The following is a 21,291-nucleotide window of genomic DNA, read 5'->3' on the forward strand; positions in this document are numbered from 1 at the left end:
TAGGGTGTGCTGGCTAGGATGGATTAATCTCTCAGGAAAAGGAGGTGGATTGGCTTGAGGAACACTCTCTTCCTTTTCCTCTTCAAGTTCCTCGGGTAGAGATGGAGATTGATTAGATGGAAGCACTCTTCTAGACCTGAGGTTGATTTCTTGGATTTCCAAAGAATAGGCAGAGTAGGATGTCCCTACACTATAGACCTATTGTGCCTTCTTATTGTTCAGGGATCGGATTTGGCTGAGTAGACATCTAAGGTTTCTTAGGTGGAGCAGGGTGAAGGATTTGTGTTTGAGATGGAGGTGGAGGCAGTAAGGCTAGAGATTTGTTGTATGGGGGACTTCACCCCTGTGATGGTGTATTCCACTGAGGTTGTGGGTGAGCATATGGCTGAAATGATTAATTGGCAAGTTGGGAATGGTATTAAGGTGCAAAAGACTAGGGAGAAGGTGTAGACCACGAAGGATGAGCAGGAGGACACCAAGGGGGAATGGATGCATTCTGGTTAGGGTTGTAATATGAATAGGATACCCCTTGCATGCCCTGCTGGTATGGTTGATGTCCTTAAGGCCTCCTTTGGTTGATATAACAGAGTTGTTCAGTCACACCTTCAGTTCCTTGATACACAGCTTTTAATGCAGGCAAAAAAGGGAACTTGTCTATGGAGTGGTTCTCCTCACAGACCGATCAGATCTTTATAAGATTTAATGAACATTCATTTCTAGGGTGCCTCCTGATGCATCTAGGGAAAAAGACTACTAAGGTTCTTTCTGCTTCCTCATGCTCCCTCTTAATCTGCATAGTGTCCATTTGCAGAGCAAGGGTATGCAACATTTCAATCTTAAGGTCTTCCAACATTTTCCCAATCTCACTTTTGATGGATGTGTTGGAGGAGGATGTATTGGCCAAAGCTTGACTAGCCCTACCCTTCTTTCTGGCTTCCGTAGAATTATTTTTGAAAACTGTCTTGATATCATCATAAGATAACTGGTAGATTTCCCCTACTAACAACATGTTTAGGGTTTCTAGGAGATCTTCCCTGTTCCCTCTAAGAAGGACTAGCTTGAGTGATTCAGGATCGATGGTGCATCTGGCCCTTTTGTAGCTGCGTTGGAACCTTTCCTCATAATGTTCAAAAGATTCATCATGTCCCAAGTTCATTCTAAACATTTCCTCTTTGGTGACTTTGGACATATTATAATGCTTGTACTTGTTGTTGAAAGCTTGTTGCATTTGAGTCCAGGTAGTGATGTTGTCCCCAGGTAAACCCATGAACCAGCACAAGGCTACATCCTTAAGGGTGGATGGGAACAACCTCAACTTTTGGTCATCATAGGTATAATCATAAGTTCTCCAGATGATAGAAAACTCAAACAAAAAGGTATCAAGGTCCTCTGAGGTTAAGCCATGGAAGTGAGGAAGGGAAGAGGGGCTTATGTTTTTCATCCTAGCATCTCCATTAGCTTCTATGATGGGAAAATCACCCTTAGTTCTAGTTTCAACTCCATTTTTGTTTTCAATCCCACTTCTATTTTCAGCCATGGTGTAGTTTGGTGGAATGGTTTCTTCTTATTCTTCCCCAATAGGCTCTTCAAATATCTCTAGTTGTTCGCCTAATGGGTCCTCTAACTCATAGCCACCGAAGAAGAGGGAAGGTTGGTGTTTGATGGTGTGGGGGTACTTGGCAAAAATTTCCTAAGTTGTCTCTACTCCTTCGAGGCATGAAAGAAATTTGGTTTTTTTTTTTTTCTTTTAGGGTTTTTTTTTCAGAACTACTTGCAGAATGGAAAGAAATCAGAAATTGCAACTATTTGCTAAATGGAACTACTTGTAAAATGGAAACAAAGTAGAAATTGCAACTATCTATTGAATTCAAAACAAAAGGAAAGCATGGATTGCATCTATTTACCTAATGTCAAATAGAAAGGAAATCAGAAATCACATCTACCTAGACACCTCCCCGCAATGGCACCAAAAAGTGATGAGCCCCAGTATTGCAGCAAGGATGTTGCAACTCGTAGGGTGAACAAATTACTTTATCAATATGGGGTCCGTACAAACTTGGAGGTGGTAGTGCTATATGCACAACAGATGCAAGAGTTTACTCTTGTCACTTCTCAACTGGGGCAATGGACCACTAGGGTTTTTCAAACTAGTCTTCTATTGACTAGAAGGAGGTTGACTATTGATAGTGAATGTAAATCTATCTCTAATGTAGAAATTATATGTTGGCCTATGTTAATGAAATGAAAGTGTTGAATAGAAAGTGATATGAAATGACATGAAATTACCTAGCTAAGAATTAACACACATTAATTGCAAAAGAGACCTAATTTAACCTTGCATTCTATCATCTAGTTATATGGACTAAGTAAGCATGGGAATGATCCTAACATTGCTAAGACTAATGTATGCATGCACTAGCTAAATTTTGCAAAAAAGAGTCTTTTGGATTTCAATTTAGAAACGTAAATGTTAACTAACCAAACTTATCTTTTGTACGGGAGGAAGGTATAGAAAAACTGGTCAAAATTGCATTGAGGGGTATGGAGGTCAAGTTGAAGGCCTACCCTAGGTTTTGATCATCATTTATGCCAAAAATAGTCTAAAACAGGCTGCTACAGGGTTTCCTTTAGTTGTTATAGGATTTTTTGTAGTTACTATAGGATGTCCTGGTTTATTACAAGAAACTTAGCTAAAAGTTGTAGGAAGGTAGGGAAGGTGTATGTTGGTGGATTAAGGTATGGGGAAGGTGCACACTACCCAAGGATCAGCCCAACTCTTCAGGATGGTTGGATTTACTCAAGGTCGTTGTCTACGGTGGCTACAAAACAGAAATCCGAATCGGTGGTTGGTAGGGTTTGGTGAGAGGTGGAAAAGACTTAGATGAGGCTGGTGGAATGATTTCTCCCTGCATATCAGCAACTCCCACAACAACACACATTCATTTATTCATTTATGCGCAATTTTATGTAAATGTGGAAAAGATGAGTTGAATTTGAGAAATTGATTTATTAATGGCTAGTGGATCAAATCTATGGAATGTAATGCTTTCTAATCTACAACAAACTTAAGAAACCAAAATGGAAATTGCAGGTGCTGCTAAGAAATCATTAATAATGATCTACCCAACAAAAAATCCTAAGCTATGTAATAACCAAAAGATAACTTTATTTTTGGGGCTCTGAGAGTGGGGCCCTCAAACCATGATCCCATGAGGGAGAGGAGGATGAGAACACTATCACAAGATTTTCTAAAATCTTTTCTTTCACTACTATAACACTGATCTACTTCTCCAACTAATGGAAGCAAACTAACCAATCATTCAAAGACTTGTAAATTAAACAAAACATAAATAACTTCAGTGGCTAATCTAATATTCTAATCTAAGGATACATGTACAAAAGAAGAGGAACCTCTACTGCTAGGGTTGGGCCCTAACCTAAGTGATTCATCCCTCTGAGTCAACTCAGTGATGGATCAGAGAAACCCTTTTCATTGTCGCCAAAATGTCAAAAATAACAATAGAATAACAGTCACAATATCTTAAGCTCGAAAGTGCCTCTTGGCTACAATAAAAAGTCGAATCCTAATGAGACCCTAGGCCTTCTTATTTATACAACTGAATCTACCAACAACTTCCTTAAAACTTGAGTTTAACTTGTCTTCAACTATCACTAGTTTGGCTACCAATGAACTCGATTGGCTTGGCTGCTTGTAACTCCAAGCTAATGAGATCTGGTGGAGGAATCTTTGAACGATTAAGGAGTTAAGGAGGGAGACCCAATCTCCTAAAATCCCTCTTGCTTGTATACTTCTAGTTCTTTCACTTAAATTAGCCCAAAACTACTCCAAATCCTATAATTAATGCACATTAGGCCACATGACATAACATCTCACCTTTACCCTTCTCACTAAGCAAAATATAATAAAATGTGTAAATAAATGTGAGAAAATATGATTTTAATAAGCTGGAGAGTGGCATTTTTTTTTTTACAAGGTCGTCTACTCATATATTATAAAAACTGCAGTAAGCAGAAGATAATACATAAGCTGGAGAGTGGCATTAAGGCCCATATAATTTACCTATTGTTGAGCCTCATCAATATGTTCTAATGTTGCCCTACACTTTAATAGTGTTTAATTTTATGAAGTTCATTTCATGTATGTTTTTTAAATACCTTGATTTTACATGCTTAAAATAATTGATATAAAAATTATTCCATCTCTTGTAGGTCTTCAAACAAATGGTAAATTTGCTTGTCCAGTTTTTGGTCCTAAGATTTAATCTTGTCATTCAATAAGCTTAGGAAAGGATGTGTTTGATGAGTATAGGCACTTCCTTTCTAAGAACCATAGGTGCTGAAGTATCAAAAAAATTATTTTCAATGGGAAATAAGAGATTGGATTAAGACCATGGAGAATGACACCTCGTGCATAAAAGTTGCAATATAATTGTTGGGTTGTGTTATATTATTTCCACGACTAGCCCACGTAGTTAACCGGGGTTAGAAGGGGGGAGGTCACAGGGGGTTTGAGGGGTACCTGTAACCCCACTTTATGGGGTCCGAGGCAGCGCCCCGGAAAATTTTGGTTTTGGACCCTATGTTAGGTTGGGCGGACCCACCTATGATTTTGTGCATGATTTTTGCACATGTTTTTTGGACGCGATGGTTTTCAGTCCATGGTATTGGACGCGATGGTTTTTGGTCCATGGTATTCGATGCTTCGACATGTATAAATATGTATTATAACATTGAAAGGAACATAATGAAAAACCAAGATGGTAGTCCCGGTTTTGGGATCCAAGGGAAAATCTCTTTGTATATGTGTTTCATGTGTTATGCTCTCGCATTATTTATTTTCTATGTTTTATAATTCATATGCAGGTAATTTTTGTACGAGGTTAAAACCTACATTTGGTATCAGAGCAGTTTTGGCTTCAAGGGGACGCCTTTGTTGCTGAGGGATTTTTCTCGGGCCTATGGTAGACCCTATTCAGTGGGAGATTTGGGAGATCGATTCTGGTGGTGAAAGAAGATGGCGAGCAGTGGAAAGATAGAGATCGAGAAATTTAATGGTCAGAGTTTTGAGTTGTGGAAACTCAAGATGGAGGATCCATTGGTGGATAAAGACCAGTGGATCGTGGTATATCCGGGTACTAAACCAACGGGAGTGTCCGATGAAGAATGGAAGAAGTTGGATCGGAAGGCAAAGACAATACGATTGTGTGTCTCAGATTCAATATTTCTAAATGTATTAGGGGAAGCTATGGCGAAGGTTTTGTGGGACAAGTTAGGGACTTTGTACCAATCTAAGTCTCTGGTGAATAAACTGTTCATGCGGAAAAAGCTGTATAACCTGAGGATGAAAGATGGAGACTCGGTGACAGAACATCTGAATGCATTTAATACTATGGTAATTCCATTAGCGTTTGTTGATATTAAAATTTCAGATGAAGATAAGTGCATCAATTTGTTGTGTTCTCTACCAGATTCGTGGGATAGTCTGGTTATTGCAATAGGTAGCAATGCAACTGCCTTGCAATTTGATGAAATAGTCTCATCCTTGCTAGCGGAGGAGATGAGATGGAAAATATGGAGAGCCACACTAGTGATGCCTTGTTTGTACAAGGACGGTCCTAGAACAGAAACAAAAATAAGTCATCGAGTGGGAGATCTAAATCTAAAGGGAGATCTAAATCTCCAGGAAAACCTGTAAAGGTGGTGTGCTGGAAATGCGAAAAGGAAGGCCACTTCAAAAGGGACTGTAAATCTAAAGCTCCTGACAAAGGAAAGGGATTTGATGAGGCTCCTTCTACAGAGTCGAAAACCACCTCAGATGAAGGTGGAGATGTGTACTTGGATTCTTCATGTACACATATAGATCATGAGGCATAGTTGATTGACTCAGGTGCATCCTTTCACTTCACTCCCCATAGAGAGTGGTTCTGTGAGTATGAGAAATACGATGGTGGTGATATCTTCTTAGGGGATGATAGGAAGTCTAGAATCATTGGTCGTGGAAAAGTAAAGTTGAAGTTGCAAGGTGGAAGGGTTAGAACACTTCTGGTTGTTATGCATATTCCTGCATTAGCTAGAAATCTGATTTCTGTAAGCAAGCTAGATGATGCAGGTGTAAAAATAGTGTTCGAGAAGGATATCTGCAAAATGGTTCAGGGAGCACTGATATTGATGTGGGGAGTTCAAATTGGAACTCTGTACAAGTTGCAAGGTAGCAATGTTATTGATGGGTACAACAGTTCTGTGGTTCTTGAAAGTGGAGCAGAAAATCTAGTGGTCTCTGGAGAGAAGACCATGCTATGGCATCAAAGGCTTGAACATATTTTGGAGAAGGGCCTTTGAATACTTCATGGTAAAGGTATGGTAGAAGGTATGAGTAATAGCTCTCTGGATTTTGATTTTTGTGAAAACTGTGTATATGGGAAGCAGAATCGGATGAGTTTCCCTTCTAGTGGTAAGAGGGCGAAACAGATATTAGAGCTTGTGCACAGTGATGTGTTTGGACCTGTGAACGTTCCATCACTGGGTATGTCTATGTACTATGTATCATTTATAGATGACTTCTCAAGGAATACATGGATATATTTCCTTAAGAAGAAATCTGAAGTCTTTGACAGGTTTAAAGAATCTAAGGCTCTGGTGGAAAACCAAATAGAGAAGAAGATAAAGGTGCTAAGGACAGATAACGGTGGAGAGTTTTGCAATAAGGAATTTGAAGAATTTTGTAAGAAATGTGGTATAGCACGGCAGAAGACTACTCCATATACACCTCAAAAAAATGGAGTTGCAGAAAGAATGAACAAGGCATTGATGGAAAGGGCAAGAATCATGCTCAGTGGTGCCAGGTTAGGGTAGGAATTCTGGGCAGAGGCAGTGGATACTGCATGTTACTTGGTCAACAGGTCACCTTAATCAGCATTGGAGGATAAGACTTCACAAGAGGTATGGACTGGTAAGAAACCCTCTCTTTCACATCTGAGGGTATTTGGATGTGATGCATATGTACATGTTCCAAAGGAGAAATGAACCAAGTTGGATAGTAAATCTGAAAAGTGCATCTTTATTGGGTATAAGGATGGTTTAAAGGGTTATAAGCTTTGGAACCCAGTCACATGGAAGGTTGTGTACAGCTGAGATGTGGTGTTCAGAGTGGTAAAAGATGTTATTAAACATGAAGTCCAACCAAAGGAACCTGAGAAGATAGAGTTTGAGCTTAAGGAGGAAGAATCATACTCTACAGCAGAGGAGGAATCAGAAGATGAAGAGCCACAAACTCTGGGTGTGAGAAGATCAGTTCGAGAAAGAAGGCAACCAGAAAGGTATAGTCCATTTTCTTTCTGTTCAAATTTTTCTTTATCTATTACTGACGATGATCCTAGAACTGTGAAGGAAGCAATATATTCAGAGGATGGCAAACTCTGGAAAGAGGCCATGGTTGATGAAATGGCATCTTTGCACAAAAATGAGGCTTGTGATCTGGTGGAGTTGCCAACTGGAAGGAAACCCATTGGTAGCAAATGGGTGTTCAAGAAGAAGACAAATGCAGAAGGAAAGGTGTAGAAATACAAATCTCGGTTGGTAGCAAAAGGTTATTCCCAGGTGCCAGGAATTGATTTTGGTGATATTTTTTTCTCTTGTTACCAAGGTAACTTCTATTAGATTACTTTTATCTGTTGCTGCTGCTTTTGATTTTGAGGTAGAATAGATGGATGTGAAGATAGCATTTCTTCATGGGGATCTGGAAGAGGAAATCTGCATGAAGCAACCTGAAGGCTTTGCGGTGAAGGGTAAGAAAGAACTAGTATGCAAGTTAAAGAAGTCTCTGTGTGGATTAAAACAGTCACCAAGGATGTGGTATCAAAAATTTGATACATTTATACGGGGACTTGGCTTCACCAGAAGCAAAGCAGATCACTGTGTGTATTTTAAATTAATTGGTGACTGTGTTATTTATCTGATCTTGTATGTGGATGATATGTTGTTGGTTGGAAATGACAAAGAAATTATCCAGGATTTGAAGACCCAATTGTCCTCCAAATTCGACATGAAGGATCTTGGTGCTGCAAACTATATTTTGGGCATGGAAATTAAAAGAGATAGGGAAAAGAGGAAGCTCTGGTTAAACTAGAGGAAGTATGTCGAGACAATACTGCAGAGGTTTAATATGCAAGATAGTAAACTCCTATTCCTGTTGGTGTTAGGTTATCTGCTGAACAGTGTCCCAAGATACAAGAAGAGGAAGAGGACATGTCTCGTGTTCCATATGCAAGTGCAGTCGGTAGCCTGATGTATGCAATAGTCTATACTAGACCAGACAGTGCACATGCAGTGGGAGTATTGAGCAGGTTTATGTCAAAACCAGGAAAGGAGCATTGGACAGCAGTGAAGCGGGTTTTTAGGTATTTGTGTGGCACTAGTGATTGTGGTTTGTGTTACCAAGGAAGACCAGGATTGGACAGAGTGTTGGATATTCATGGCATTGTTGATGCAGAATGGGCTGGAGATCTGGATCAGAGAAGATCTACAAGTGTGTATGTGTTTAACCTATTTGGAGGTGCAGTCAGTTGGATGAGTAAAAAACAATCTATAGTGGCACTATCAACTACAAAGGCAGAATATATGGCAGCCACTCATGCAAGCAAGGAAGCAGTTTGTTTGCAAAGATTGTGTTCAAGTATGGGATTAGTACAAGGAGCTATAAGGATAAACTGTGACAGCCAAAGTGCAATTTTCTTTGCAAAGAACCCCACATATCATTCAAAGACAAAGCACATTGATGTTCAGTATCACTTTGTGAGGGACATGATAGAAGACAAAAAGGTGTTGCTAGTAAAGGTGGACACTTTGAGGAATATTGCAGATGTATTAACAAAATCTGTGAGCTCTGAGAAGTTCTCTTGGTGTAGAGAAACAATGGGCATTGCAGGGCTGGATAAATGACTAAGCTCTCTTGTGGCCCCATGTGGAAAGAAAACAACAAGTGGGAGAATGTTGGGTTGTGTTATATTCTTTCCACGACTAGCCCACGTATTTAACCAGGGGTTAGAGGGGGGGAGGTCACAGGGGGTTTGAGGGGTACCTGTAACCCCACTTTATGGGGTCTGGGGCAGCGCCCCAGAAAATTTTGGTTTTGGACCCTATGTTAGGTTGCGCAGACCCACCTATGGTTTTGTGCATGATTTTTGCACATGTTTTTTGGATGCGATGGTTTTCTGTCCATGGTATTGGACACGGTGGTTTTCTGTCCATGGTATTGGATGCGATGGTTTTTGGTCCATGGTATTGGATGCTTCGGCATGTATAAATATGTATTATAACATTGAAAGGAACATAATGAAAAATCAAGCTGGTAGTCCCGGTTTTGGGATCTAGGGGAAAATATCTTTGTATATGTGTCTTATGTGTTATGCTCTCACATTATTTATTTTCTGTGTTTTAAAATTCGTATGTAGCTAATTTCTGTACATGGTTAAAACCTACAATAATAGAGTCTCTCAAGGTATGGATCAAATTGTCTATGTATCAATATACATGATATGTTTGGACTATTTTATATTTTTATGGCTTTTTCTTCACTGTACTAATTGACAGGTTATATTGTTGTTATAATATCTTTAACTATGATGCAATTTGCAGCTTAACAAGGAATTAATAGTCGAGCACTTCCATGAGGAATGAACAGTTATCCTGAGAAATTCAATAGACTCCCCTACTATGAGCACCTAGAAATTATTCATTTGTTTGATACAATGCACATTGGGAAGAATGTAATAGAGACCTTATGGTGAATATTAGATGGAAGGAGAGATAAAGAAAAAAATGTCAAGATTTGTAATGACATTAAGGAGGCCAACCATGCATTGCAAAGTGTGACTCATTCAAATAGTGATGGAGACAGCGAAAATAAAAGCTCCCTTCCATAGTTATTGAAAAAACATCAAAGCGAGGATGTTAAAGAAGTTATTGAAAAAAATAAATTTCCAACTGGATTTTCTTCAAACATAAATAATATCCTAACAAAGAAAGGTGAATTAGGTGGGGTAAAAACTCATGATTGGCATACGTTCATTAAGGTAATTATTTTGGTGTATATATTTATATATTGGTGAAACATCATGTGAATTAGTTTTTTTTTCTACTATTTTGGGAAAAAATAATGATCGATGATTATTTTTGTTACAGTATGTTCTACCTCTATCTCTCCCGGAAAAATTTGATAACAATGTCAAACAAGTTATATATGATCTTGGAAAATACATGAGGTAAGTGGAGATTTATGTGCAAAGTGTAATGTGTTCAATAAGTTGTTGTGTCGCATATGTTTGAGTGCATATGTTCTACTTGTCAGCATGTACTATATACTAATTTTTGTTGAAACTTGTGATTTGCTTGCTTCATTTGTAGATGGTTGTCATCTAAAGAAATTGATAAATAAGATATAAAGTATTGGAGGAAACAAATTCCTCGTCTAATGTGTGAAACGAAAAAGTATCTACCTCCGGCATTTTTCAATGCACAAGAACACTACCTCATACACCAAGTCAAGGAGATTGAAAAGTGTGGACCTGTACACACAAGATCAATGTGGATGGTTGAGAGGCACCTCAAATCACTTAAGGCTTTGGTTAGACAAAGAGCACCTTATGAGGGTTATATGGTAGAGGGAGATATGGTATATCAAACCATGGATTTTTTTGTTAATATAGTCATGAAATAGGAAAAAGTATTAATGTATTGGATTGCATTTGGGATGTTAACTCCATGGAAAAAATTGAAGGGGAGCACCTATTTAGGAAAGTAAAATGAGTAAAGTGACATGTAAGTAGATAGTGGAGATTTATAGCACATTTGAATTTTTTGTTTTTATGTATATCGTACTTATCTAATTTTTAGTCTTCCTGCATAATCCATTATTATTAAGGTATAACATGGCAACTAATTATATATATGGGAATTGTTTTATTTTAATATAATTGGTCGTGAGTGGGATGCAATACATTTATACATTGCGAACAATCTTGATTGGATGAAGGTATGGATTGAATGATGCAAACAAGTTAATAATGTTAGGTTATCATGGTATGGTGTCTCTAAATTGGTCAAAGAAGTTCAACATAGTGGAGATACCAATATTACACAGAGGTAAATTAATTTAACATATGGTTTAAAAGACTACCAGGCAAGCATGTTCACCCATACTAAGTTTTTTTACAACTATTGATGCATATGGCATGCTTTTTCTTTAATTTTCAAAATTTGCAAGTATAAATATGCTTATCAATTGACAATGCATTTTTTATGTGTTTGATGTATTGCAGTTGAAACACCACAACAAAATGTGGCGCGATGGCCACAAATTTCACATCAAAAGGTTGGGCGAAAAGACGAAAACTTCTAATAGTGGGATAACTGCAATATTTCAAGTTATCAATGTTTCCTCTAGAGGTGGCAGACATCCAGAAGTATCTGGCAATCAATATTTTCGGTAATGATATACTTGAATGTGACTTTGAATCCTTCAAAATAGTTGTGTTTGATGGTAAATGGCTTAAGCTACAAATCCATGAACGTGACCCTGATAGAACTGTTATCGAGCATTCTAATGTATTTACCATGGTTGATACAAGGAATATTGAGCCCGGATCAGAGCGATATGTTCTTCCAAGCCAATGTGAACATGTATTTTACGTAGATGTTCTAGGTAAAGCGGGTTGGTCATATGTTGTTAGTGTTGAAATAGCAACAAGAAATGCGAAAAATAGAAGTGCTAAAAATAGCACTGCTATAAATAGCAGTTCAGGTACCAATGTTGGACATAGCAACCAGGAATGAAAAATGGAAGTGCTAAAAATAGCATTGCTATAAATAGAATTTCGGGATGGATTCCAGTTTTAGTTAGTCCCTGAGCTAAAATTGAGAAGTAAAATTCGAATTTGATCTTAGCAGTTGTTTGAAAAATAATTAATTAATTCATCTTGAGTTAATTAGTTGTAGAAAATCAAACATGAAGTTTATGTGAAGACATGCAACATTTTCTCCATTGATTGAGGAATTTATCCCTCAGTTAAAGAGATACGGATGAGTTGTAATTAGTTGGCTCAGTTAACTGAGTCAAGTCCAGTTAGATTAATTCAAACTGTTTGTTGAATTAATTGTGAGTTCAGTTAGTTAATGCTTGCATGCATGTAACTGTTGCTCTCCAGATAACTGAATATTCTCTCATAAATAACTCATGCATGTCAGTTCAGTCAAAGAGCCAATTGAGATCAAAGGAAGGGAGAGTGTACTATTAGTTGGAGGATTTTTCCTATATAGGAAACTCATCCATGCAGAAGGAATTATCTCCTTCAGGTTTGTGCAGTTATTTCTGAGCCAAGTGAGCAGTGTGAAGTGGGTATTCACACAAGTGGAAGCACTAGACCCCAAGAAAAATTGCGCAAGGAAATAGGTGGCTTGGAGGGCAGAGGAGAAGGTTTGTGAAAAGCCTTTGACTGTCTATGAGCAGCAGAGGGATTGTAGAGAGAGAAGGATAGTGGTGAGCTTCAGTATTGCAGTAATAATGTTGCAACTCCTGGGACTCCCTTCTTTACTTTTATCAACCCGTTAGTTCGTAACAAACTTGGAAGCGATGGTGCTGTATGCACAAGTACTAGCTCTTGCCGTAGTTGTCACTTGGTCAGCTGGCACAAGTCCGCTAGGAGCTTAAGACAAATTCTATGAGCTCTGAGAAGAAGCTTTTTAACTAATGGACAAAAGCTAACTTAAAGAAGGTTGATCTACTTGCAGAAAGAAACTGGAAAGCTGAAAGGAAGCGTAAACCCTAGCAAACCCTAATTTTACCAGCTATCCCTACCGATGCAAGAAAGAGGATGCAAGCTACTGAAAGAAATTCCATTGACTTCTAGGAAGGTAAATGCATGTATCTAAGCTACTTCTACAGCAAAATCTGAAAAAAAACATCTTTTTGTATTTTTGAATAAGTTGCCAGAATTATTATGCATGCGATTTGACTATTTTGACTGTGCAGAGGTGGATTGGCGAGAGGAAATGCTTGGATGAGGTCGGGAAGGTTCAGAGAGGGCCTAAGGGGTCCTAACACCCTTCCAGAGAGTTTCACAGAGTTTGGCTATCGAGAAACCTCATTCGTGAGCTTCTACAGGGAGTCTGCAGGGGTTCTACAGGATGTCTGTGATTTTCTACAAGATGTCTGCAATTTTTCTACAGGATGTTCAGAAGTGGGATTTCGGAGGATGGATGGAGGGAGAAAGATGAAGGAGTGGGTATGGAGGTAGGATAAGGGTTGGAGGTGGTCCAGGATTTTGTGGATGGAGTGGAGGACAGATGTAGATGGCTGGATTTGTTCAAGGAGGACTGAAATAATGATGCACAAAAAACTAGGGTTATGTGAGAAAATGGCAAATGTAAGGCTAGAAGCTGAGCTGAGGGATGGAGCAGATGGGTTTGATGGAGTATGGGCAGGTAGAGAAGTGGTACAGGTGCTCTGCAAGTCATTTTTCCAATGGAAACGATGAACACTTGTAAAATCAAACACCTAGTCACGTTGACCTAATCTGATCTAGCTGTCAGTGAAGAGAATGAAAAAAAGTTTGAACTGCAATGAAACCATGTATACTAACTCATGCAACTAAGCAAGCAAAAAGTCTCAACTTGTAACCAACTTCTACAAATGAAAATCAAACACTAGTGATTGCATGGCAAAGAAAAATCAGTGTTTTCACGGGCAACAAGGTCACCCTGATCCCAACTCCTGATCCCACTGAGGGAGAGGTGAAATCAGAGATGTTTGATGGCCCTTTTTTGAGGCTTTTCCCTGTTAACAACCTATCAACTAAATCTGAGCATCAAAAGTCTTTCTAACCATTAACAATGACGTAGTCAATCAACAAGATTTAATCTACTTAACAGAAATGATTCTTCAAATACATAAAGAACAAATAACAATACATAAAGAAGGCCTTAGCACTCGAATTGGGCCTAACCCCAAGAGCTACAGGCTCCTATAAAGAACTCAGATCTGATGCCAAGTAAAGCGGCTTCTCATTACTCCAAAATAATAATCACAAGAAAGTTGTACAACAGTAGCTAAGAAAACCGAGTTGAAAAAGGACAGCACTATAGTGCAAATACCAACAGTTCCCCAAAAGTAAACTATGTAGGTTGAGGCCTTCTTATGTATACAATACGAGGGGGCTAGCAGCCCTCCTAGATTCAAGGAACTCGGCTATCCCAACTGCCAGTAGACAGTCACTCTTCCCAAAGCTGCTTGGCTGCCTTTAGAACTCGTTTTGGTGGCCTGTTGAGCTCGGAGTTGAGGGTGGAGATTTCGAGAAAGGGCCATTTAATGCCACAGGTAGCCTCCCTACGAATCCTCACCTCAAGCTTGGCTATCACCTGGGCCATAATTGCTTGGTTTTTCTCCAAAATTTGTCCAAAAAACCTAAAATGACCACGTATTAGCCTCCTTGGTAGAGTGACCACCCTTATTCATTCAAATAACATAAACATACTAGAAAAGCATGCATAATCTATGAAAAATCGAGGATTGAACAAGGACAATTAGGCAAAATCAGCCCAATAAGTTACCCAATTCGGGGCTCATCATCACCCCCCTGCAAAATGGGTTGCTCATCCTTTGAGCAACTAGTCCAGCTCATCATCCTTTATGGCTTTGATCGCCTCCCTCACGTCCCAGGCCTCTGCTGTCATATCCTCTTCCCGGTCGTGGAATCCTGCCTTCCTTTCCACTTCCTCCCATTGTCTACCTTCTTCCTCTTCCTTCACTCCTTCTAGCAATCCCAAAAGTAAAGGAGGACTGAATTTCAAGCCAATCCAATTGGCCTACAAATTTTGCATCAACTATTTGTAGAGAGGTACCCTTGCCAAGGCTTCCCTCATCCTGGTGGGAGAGTGGTATTCTTTTATCTTCAATCTGTGAGGCAGTGTGTTCCACCGCCTTGTGCAGTCATGCATGCAGTTTTCTCCCAACAATCTCTCCATGTCCTCAAAGTGGGCAATGGCTTGAGCCTATTGCTAAATGTATTCCGGTAGATCCTGAGGACTTTTGGCCAAGTGCTGGTGGGCGCTTATCACTGCTAAGGGGTCATCTGGCTCTGCTCTAATCATGAGTGGCTCACTGAGCTCTCTGCCTATGATACTGCGGACCTCTGCTGCTCTCTTCTCCTCATGGCTCATCCAAGAGGCCATGGCCATAAGCTAGACATCTCCTATCTCCATGTTGGGATCCCATGCATTCATGTTCGGAAGGGCGAAGTTGTGCAAGTAGAACTCTTATAATTTGGCCCTATCCTCAAATGAACTACTACCACATAGAGCTGCAAACTTATGATAATTTTGGAATGGGGTGATGCCCTTTTGGGCCAAGGTATTGATATGAAACTATAACCACTGATCCTTGAGGTATAGGGCATAGGATTTGGCAGGCTGCCTACACTGCAGAGCTTCCATTGCCCAGCTGGCCATGCAAGCCAGTTGGGCCTCCTTTTCTTGTACCTGTTGTTTCAGAGACTGTGTCTCCAATTCTTTTTCTTGTAGCTGTCGATTCAGTGTCTCAATTTCAGTCTGCATCCCTTCCTTTCTCTTCTATTCATCAGGGGTATCTTTGGCTATTGTGGGCTCCTCCTGTTGCTGTTGTTCTCCCAAGATATGAGGCCTGTCTTCCTTCCTCTGTCCCTATAATTGTAGCTGCTGTCTAAGCAGCTCATTTTCTTCCTATAGCTTGACCCGCTGGCTGCTCTCCACATGTCGTACCATAGCCAATTCCCTCCTTGCCTCTTTGAGTTGTTCCTCCAGAGGACCTATATCCGCCACACGCTTGGACTTAGTGATTTTCATCCAAGTGTGGGTCCTCACTCTCTCTTCTTCTAGTGCAAGGAAAAGTGGCACTGTGAATTTTTGAGGAATGATCTTTCTGGCTTCTAAGAAGTTATAGTAGGAGCCCAAGCTGGGCTGGGGGCTAGGTTCCACAATGTTCTCCACCTTTTCTTCCCCCTATGGTGATTTAGCTACCTCACCTTCCATTGCTTCAGTCTCCTTCAGCCTAGCCAGTGTTTCTTGTAGAATAGTCTCAGCATCCTGTAGAGAGGCCTTTGTGACCAACATTTTCATTCTTTCTTTCCAGGTTGATGTCTTCGGGCTTCCCCGTTCATAACTGATGGATGCCTTGGAGGGGGACCTCTCCTTTTGTGTGGTAGTGGTGTCTAAAATTGTGATTGGTTCTTTTGGCGGAGGCTGGGGTCTGCCAGTCTTAATCCTCACACTCCTTCTTGCCTTAAAATATAGGGGAGGCTCCCTCTTTCACTTTCCCTTCTGCTTGGGAGATGTGCTTAGGGTGGTCAGCACAGTTGTTGCCTCCCTAGCTAAAATTTCCGGCGATTTTTCCCTCTGTTGCTCTGTCTTCAAACTTCCTGTAGAAAGTCCTGTGCTGACTATTTCCTGTCTTCCTGTAGAAACAATTTTCGGGCTTCTTGTAGAAACGGTTTTTACTGTTTTGGCCTGCTTGGCTGGGGGTGCCTTCTCCTTCAATTTTGTTGTGGTTGCCTTGGATGTGCCCTCACTTTCTTGGACCTTTTTAGTCCTTTTTGCCTTGATTTGCAACCATTTCTCCCTTGGCGTGTGTGCCTTTATTCCACCTACATTTTTGGGCTCAGCAGCTTGGCCCTTATCTTGTTTCTCTTTTTTCTTTTTCTGTGGTGGTCTGTCCTGGGGTTCCTTACCCTTGGCTTTCTCTTCTGCCCCAATGTGCTCCCTTTCCTCACTGCTGGATGAAGTGAGTTCCTCGGCCAGAATCCGGATATCATCATTCTTGGACATATTGCGGAAAATCTCCCAGGATAGAGGGACAATATAGGTATGGAGGGAATCTTCTACTAGAAGCTTGATAAGCCCATGATGAGCCATCTGGTCCGGTGTCCCTTCCTTCATTTTTGTGCCACACTCCATCAATGATTGTAGGAGGAAATATGGGATGCTTAACTTTTGTTCTGTGGGTAAATCCATCTTATGCCTGAGTTCAGTGAGCAACCAGAAGTGATAACCATATACAATACTGAACCGCCCCTCACAGGTAATGTATTTCATGATCTGAAGGCTGACCTCGCTCAAAAATGGATGTAGGCTAGCTCTCCGGACCCCATTTTTATCCTCTGTTCTTCTGGTAGGAAGAATTCCTTTTTGGCTTTTTGGCCCAATGCCCTCTCCTCTTTACTCCAAGGTACCCCCAATGGCAAATCAGTGACCCGAGTAAAGAGTTGTGGGGTGATTTTTAAGGTCAATCCTCGGAAATTTACAATGGCCAGTATCTTGGATTTGGGCTGCAGAGACATTAAGAACTCTTCTGTTACCTCATCATCATGACCTTGAATTCTATCACAGAAGGTCATCCAATTGGCACGGGTAAATAGGTCTACCACCTCGGGGTTTTCTCGCAATTTCATATAATCTGAGGGTTCCTTTCTAATAAACCCTCCTAGCATGGTGAAAAATGCTCTGTTTTGGCTTGTGTTTTGATCAGAAGGGAAATTCTATGTATGGTTTCCTCCTTTGATTCTCAGGACATGGTTTCTCAGATGTTTGTATCTCCCCTTTCACCAATTCCATGGCTATAATGTTGTTGCTGCCCCAAAACTTGACTGTCAAAAGGAAATTAGGCTCTCACAGATAGAGTGCAGAGCTTAATTAGAACACCAATCACAAACAAGTCACATTTTTTATGCACAGGTCAGCCTTACAGAGGTTTATCATTTCTACAGGAGGAATTTGTTAACAAGAACTGTGGAGGAGAATGTAACACAGAACCAACTGAAAAAAAACTCTGTGTATCACACAGGCAAATCACCATTCTTGACCCACAGGCAGACTTGGTGTAATTCTCCTACTCCAAATAGTTTAATTTACCACCTTTCGAAATGTCATGCATGGGTATGGCGTTTTTTGAGCCTACCTCTCTTCAAAACTCCAATTTCGACGCAGAAGATCCGGGTTTCTCTGCTCCGGGAGGCTATGTTGTGCTTCCTATAGAGCTCCTTCCTGTAGAGAGCTTTGCCAGCTTCTGGAGGATGTCACAGTGCTTCTGAGCAAGCCTGGGATGCGGGATGAGTTTTAAACGGGCCAAGAAGCTTGGGCTAACGAAATGCAGAGGAGGAGGATGCATACGTTGCTGAAAACCGGTTGCAAGAGTAAATGATAGTGGTTAATGTGAGTGCTCTAGCCAAAAGATTTTGAATTACGACACAATTCATGGCGTGGGGGTGAGGTGTCCAGGCCGATCCGTTAGCCAATGTCATGGCCATCATTCTCCGGTGTGTCTCTAACCGCCATTTTCTATCTCTACCATTACCCACCGTCATAACTGCCCATCCATCGATTTCACTGCAAATCTGTCGATTCTCCTCGACTGGACACTTCCCACGTGTCAACTCCATGTCCATTTGGTGGATTCGAGCGTAACTGAGCTCATTCGGATCCCACGAGGCCATTCGACTGACTATGGGTGGCCAGTTGACTGGCCACCGAATTCGTTCAATCTGCACCATTCACAGACATGAAGTTTTCATAGTATAGTCTATGCAATTTGATGAAATAAGGTTAGAGACTTACCTGTGTGGCCGCGGTCATGCTCTGTAGGTTTCTAGATGTGGAACGATGGCCTTGCTCACTGCTGCTTTGTGCACAGGCGCTGGAATTCCTTCATTCATTGGCTGATGCCGCATGCAAGGCTTCAGGACCCGATCATCTGGTGATGAACGTTGCATGCACGGCTCTGTCTTTTCTCAGCTATCGAGGAGGTGTTCACGTTCAAGAGGAGCTAGTTACATGCCTCCTACATTGATTTCAACTGCTATTGACTCCATAGTTTGTACTCCAGGTGGATCAACTGCTACAGGATTCCTGTAGGACATCCCGTAGCTGTTTCTCTTCATGGGATGCATGCTGAAACGAGCAGGGTTGTATTCATGATTTAAGGGTCCTGATGAAGCTTTTATAGGTAGAGTGTGCGAGCCTTCATGTACTTGATTTTTCCCTTGAAAAAAATTGCAATCTGAGGAAAACAGGACTCTTTGCATGACTGTGCAGGAATACAAGACCATATTGTTGTAATGGCGGTGGGAAGTGATGAAACCAGTGATGCATGGAGGAGAGGAGTGGCTACAGGTCTCATCAACAGACTTCAAGCATTAAATCCCTTTCCAGAATTGACTTTGGCCTGCCCGAAGGCTTCTACAGGATGTTTCCTGTAGAAATCCAAAACTTCCTGTAGAAAGCCCCAAAACTTCCTGTAGAAAGCTCAGAACTTCCTGTAGGAGGTTGAATCTCGACCCGAATGTGTTCAAAATTCTGGAAAAAGTGAGTGGCCATGGAGGGGCTGTCTGTCAGGATGTCTGGTAGCTTGGTACGGACCCCTGTCCTCATTTTGCGTGACCTTCTTTATCTACACTGTATTCCCTACAACCTGCAATAATTCCAGAGATTAGACCTGTTCTTTTTTCTTTTTTCTTTCTTTTTTCTTTTCTTTTTGAGAGATAGCAGGGGCGCCTCCATGAGGTTTTCACCCCCACTATCTGCCCTGGGCACCTTAGAGAGGTTTTCGCCCAAGGATCTTTTTTATTCCATTTTTATTTTCTAAGAGACAGCTAGGGCACCTCCATGAGGTATTCACCCTCACTGTCTGCCCTGGGTACCTCAGCGAGGTTTTCACCCAGGGATCTTTTTATTCCCTTTTTTTTTTTATGATCAAGGTGTGGCCGGAATAGAGGCAAAACCCCGCTCTACTACCAGCACTGGTTTTTCCACAGTTTCAGTGAACTCCTACCTTGAAAGGGGTTTCTTGTAGGTTTTCAATCGATGCCCATTGACAAGCATGGGGATGGATTCTTCATCAATGGTCCTGATAAGGACTGAACCATTGTCATTGCATTTCTCCACTGTATATGGTCCTAACCATCTTGTCCTCAGCTTTCCTTTGAAATCCTTGTATCTTGAGTCATACAGCAGTGCCCAATCTCCCGGCTGGAATTGCCTTTCAGTGTCGGTCATGCCATATCTTCCTCTGGAGTTGAACTACTTCTGAGTGGAGGAGGGCCTGCATTCTTTATTCATCTAATCCATTCAGCTGTAATCATCTTTCACATTGAGCATGGCTGAGATCTAGGTCCAGTTGAGCTGCCACCCTTAATGTATTGTACTCGAACTCTATGGACATCAAAGCTTTCTTCCCGTAGACTAGCTCATAAGGTGTGAAACCGGTTGTAGTCTTCCAAGTGGTGTTGTAGGCCCAGGTGGCCTCAACCAAGCGATCTGCCCAATCCTTTCTGCTGCTGCTCACAACCTTAGTCAAAATCCCTTCCAATGCTCTATTAGTGACTTCCACCTGCCCATTTGCTTGAGGATGATAGGGGGTGGAAGTCTTGTGCTTGATCTTGTGATGAGCGAGCAAATCTTCAATCAGGTTGGAGGTGAACTGGCTTCCTTGATCTGTGACTAACTCTCTTGGGTAGCCATACTTGTAGAAGATATTTTCCCTCAGAAACTCAGCAATCTTTTCTTCTGTTACTGCTTTGATTGCCTTCGTTTCTGCCCACTTGGTCAGATAGTCGGTGCACACAATGATGTAAGACCGTTGCTTTGAAGGAGGGTTGATAGGACCCACAAAATCCATGCCCCACTTCTCAAATGGCTCGAAGGTCACTTGAGGTTGGAGAGGGATTTCATCCCTTGGAGTCGGTTCCCCCATCCTCTGACATCGGTCACACTGGTTGATGTATCTTCTAACATCTTGATGAAGAGTAGGCCAATAGTAGCCTGCCTGTAGAATTTTGAAGGCAGTCCTTTTTGCTGCAAAGTGGCCTCCACAAGGTCCATCATGACAAGTTAGGAGGATGTCAAAGACTTCCTCCTCCCTAACACAACGTCTCAAGATCTGATCTAGGCCAAGTTTAAACAGGTTGCCCCCGATCCAAGTGAACGGGGCACTCTTCCTTACAATTCTGCTCTTCTCCTTTGAGGATAGATGCGGAGGGAACTGTGCTGAGACCAAGTAATTTGCTATATCAGCAAACCATGGAGAGAGCACTGAGATAGCAAACAGATGTTCATCTAGCATCTGGTCATCCACTATTCCTTCTTCACCTGCAGGCAAGTCCAATCTAGACAAGAAGTCAGCAACAACATTTTCCTTACCTAGCTTGTCAACAATCGTCAAATCAAATTGCTGCAACAAAAGTAACCATCTAATGA

This window comes from Pinus tabuliformis, chromosome 3_2 (assembly GCF_031772625.1).
Source record: "Pinus tabuliformis cultivar Carrire ecotype Pingquan chromosome 3_2, CPIR1, whole genome shotgun sequence".
Taxonomy (NCBI): Eukaryota; Viridiplantae; Streptophyta; class Pinopsida; order Pinales; family Pinaceae; genus Pinus; species Pinus tabuliformis.